Genomic DNA, 4,249 nt, shown 5'->3' with positions numbered 1-4,249 from the left:
GATGTGGAGCTATAATTTCTTTTAGTGTCCTCAAGTCGAATAGACTGGCTGTCATTGATGCAGTATCAGATGTAGTGACCGACCACTTCACCAAAGTTTTCTTTGGCCTTTACAAACATTTGCTGAAGATGATTATGAAGATTATAAGTTTGAGGTTGTATCGCTGCCTTACTTCGTTTCCTACAAGAATAGACTTTAAGAATCTGTCGCAGTGTCTGAGTTAGTTGCCGATTTTTAAGTAGCCCGATGACAAGTCTGAGAAACTTGGAGGGGCATCTCAGTCGTTCTACGATTTTCCACCGCCCCTCCCATCAAGGCTAGAATTCTTAAACGAAAGTTCACTTCACAATCAATTTTCACTTCCGCAGATTGTAGGTTGGCAATCCGAAGCGTCTTCCTTGGAATGTTTGGCTTCAGCTTGGATTTAGGTGGAGTGCAGTGAACGCAGTGTTGGCTAAACAATTTCTACATGGGGTTAATTTGCCCGGGTTAACAAATTAGTGCAGTCCTCAAGTTGCTGATGCTACGTCTAGTTTCCCTTTCCTAGATGGATAACCTGGCAAAGATAGTAGTCTCTATCTGTTCGGTCTCGGAGTCAGAGTTATCTTTCTCTTAGGCTGGTTGCCAAACCAAGGCGGATGATCTTAGTTTTAACTTCAGTTATACTGCAAGTACATAATAGCTCCAAAACTTAGCAAGTTCTATGGAAACGAGGGAGAGGGAGAGTCCATTTATAATGGCCTCCTTACTAGGAGAATATATATATTTCTGCTTGAGTGCGAGTGCATTATGCATGTATTGACGATGTCATTTTATTTTGTATGTTATGGACTTCCATTTTGTGGGGACTTGGTTTAGCAGCATCATTGTAAATCCAGTACTTAGAAAATATCCATGGTACCTCGTCATTTAATATCCCCAAGTATATCTTTAATTTTCTTAATGGTTACGGTTTTAAGTAAACACTAGAGGAATGGGAAAAGTAATGGTAACAATTAAGGTTCGAAACCAGCATGCAAACTTAAATAAGAATTTAACATAACACTCGAGTGTATTGTGAAACAGTTCTGAGATATGTTTGTGATTAAAAAAAAAAAACCTGTAACAATTAAGATTCTGTCCATACAGGTAAATCAAGGAGAGTACAAATAAGCCATTACAAACTCGAAGGAAAAGAAAGGGGACATCAGATTCATAGCTTGTTTCAGACAGAAACAGCTCATCAAGATATCAGATTCCCTTCAGGTCAGGCCTACATCTATGTAGATAGACGACGAGATGACAGATTCTTTCTAGTACAGGATTTACTACTGTGTATCTGAACCAAAAGCTCCAATGCAAAATAATAATAATAATAATAATAATAATAATAAAGCGACCTCATATTGGGTCATCCCATAAATAATGCAGTTTATTCAGTTGCATAAACTAAAAGTCGTAGAAGGGTGGAATAAACTACCTGCATCAACTTGCTATAAAAGCAGGTAGTAATTTTACCCTGTCCTTATTAGTGCAAGTTTTGAAGAATTTGGTTTGTATTGCTGTTGTATTGTGGTTTAAATATTGTTGTATTGTTCGCTGAACACTTTGTTTTTTGCTGCTTTGTGGCCGTCTGGTTGTACTTTCCCTCCTCATAGAAGAAGGTAGGCCAGGCAGAAAAATGGAAGATATCAGATTTTCAGATAGCAGCTACACGGAAGTGTCCGATTTTGAGCAGTCGGACATTCCATGGACCACTAAGAAGGAGAAAAAAAGCAAGGCTAGATAGAAACTTCGCAGAGGTGGCAAAAATATCGGAGTACGAGTAGAAGGACTATTCAAAAATGATGAAAAGGAAGGAACTAATGTGGAAGTGGCAGCCCCAATGGATTTTATCATTAATAGAATGGAATGTACGGTGGTATACAAAACACACTCAGTAGACGCAGGAAGAATCAATGAAATGACAACGAATCAAGTAGAGAAAGCTCTAAGGCCAGTCTGGAGGGAAATCAAATATCTAACCAGAGGGAGTAAATTTGGAATAGTTGAAGTTCAATTTAAGGATGCAACCGTAGCAAGTTTGAACACGGCAACAATCTTAAAAACTGATGAAGTGGTGATGTTACCGATATATCATGGAAGGGTAAACGTAGAGAGAATCCCCCCAGACATCGACGGGGCCTGGATAGCAGCCGATGTCTTGTTCGGCAACGTGGAAGAGATAGCGGTTCTCCAGGCCACTAAGATGGAAACATCCTTTTCGAGTCAGTAAAAGAAGTACTGGTCATACACAGGAGTCGATGTAATTGACTTAGCCCTTCCCACAAAATTTGAAACTATTATACGTCTTATATACATAATCCATTCTATTATAGACAGAAGACCTGAAATTTGCAGGGAGGGAGTAAGTCGATTACATGGACCCCAGCGCATAACTGGTACTTATTTAATCGTCCCCGAAAGGATGAAAGGCAAAGTCAACCTTAGCAGCTGAAATACCACTAAGCATTTCGCCAGGTGTGCTAACGACTCTGCCAGCTTGTTGCCTTATATCTTATATACATAATGCATAAACACATGTACCTATATGACAAACAGAAATACAAGACTATTAATAACAGCAATATTATTGTAATACTAAGGCGGCGAGCTAGCAGAAACGTTGACACTCTGGGCAAAATGCTTAGCAGTATTTCGTCTGTCTTTACGTTCTGAGTTCAAATTCCGCCGAGGTCAGCTTTGCCTTTCATCCTTTCGGGGTTGATAAATTAAGTACCAGTTGCGTACTGAGTTCAATCTAATCGACTGGCCCCCGCCATAAAATTTCAGGCCTTTTGCCTAGAGTAGAAAAGAATATTATATTACTCAGAAAATTAGAGGTGCAGGCATGGTAAGAAGTTTGCTTCCAAACCACATAGCTCCGGGTTCAGTCCCACTGTGTGGCACCTTAGCCAAGTATCTTCTACTATATCCATTGCCATTTGACAGCCAATTTTGGTTTGCATCCCTGTAACTTAACAGTTTGGCAAAAGACACCGACAGAATAAGTACCATATATTAAAAGAAAAATAAATACTGTAGTCAGTTAAAAAATATTCAAGGCAGTGCCCCAGAATGGCCAGTCTAATGACTGAAACAAGATAATAAACGATGCAATTTATAACTTGGAAGCAAGTGTGAAACTCATCAGCTCACTCTGTAGTGAGTCAGTAGCAGTTTGCAGCAGACGTTACCTGTGGATGATGCTACAGAATGTTCCACGCTAATAAGTGCTGAAATCTGCTATTTACATTGCTTCAGCAGAACAACCATGAGTAAATACTGTCATAAAACACCTGAAATATTCAAAATAAACGTTTTTCTTCATTCTTATGTGACTGTTTACTATGTTTTGGTTAGCATTTTAAAGCATGAAATTCATCATCATTATCATTTAATGTCCGCTTTCCATGCTAGCATGGGTTGGACGATTTGACTGAGGACTGGCAAACCAGATGGTTGCACCAGGCTCGAATTTGATCTGGCAGTTTCTACAGCTGGATGCCCTTCCTAAAGCCAACCACTCTGAGAGTGTAGTGGGTGCTTTTACGTGCCACTGGCATGAGGGCCAGTCAGGCGGTACTGGCAACGGCAATGCTCAAATAAATGGTGTTTTTTACGTGCCACCTGCACAGGAGCCAGTCCAGCGGCACTGGCAATGACCTCGCTCGAATGTTATTTCACGTGTCAGTAAGGTGACGCTAGTAACGATCACGCTCAAATGGTGTTATTTACGTGCCAGCAGCACGGAAGCCAAACAGCTGCTCTGGCAACGATCACGCTCGGACGGTGTTGCCTCATAACTTCCAGAAAAATGGATACTTTTTAGTGAAATTTTCAACAAATACCACTTATGCTGTGGATTCAGAGTAAATAGAGATTTATGGGAAAACATTTTTTCGAGGAGGTTTGGAAAATTCACATGATCCAACTTTTTTCCTCCTCATAACTTTCAAGAAAATGAATATCTTTTAATGAAATTTTATACAAATACCTTTCAAATGGCATAGATTATGATAAAGAAATTTGTGGGGGAAATTTTTTCCAAGGGGGTAGGGAGAGGAGTTTTGGATTAGGAAGAAATATATTCAGAGGAAAGATCGATTTAAGGGAGATTTGGCAGTTGTTTCTAGCACATCCCAAGATAATCCTCATTTCTTTTCACTCTTGAATGTATTGATGTTTTTAAATATTTTCCTCCCCATAAATACACTTATATGGTATAAAA

This window comes from Octopus bimaculoides, chromosome 1 (assembly GCF_001194135.2).
Source record: "Octopus bimaculoides isolate UCB-OBI-ISO-001 chromosome 1, ASM119413v2, whole genome shotgun sequence".
NCBI classification, from domain to species: domain Eukaryota; kingdom Metazoa; phylum Mollusca; class Cephalopoda; order Octopoda; family Octopodidae; genus Octopus; species Octopus bimaculoides.
This window is presented reverse-complemented; position numbering follows the sequence as displayed.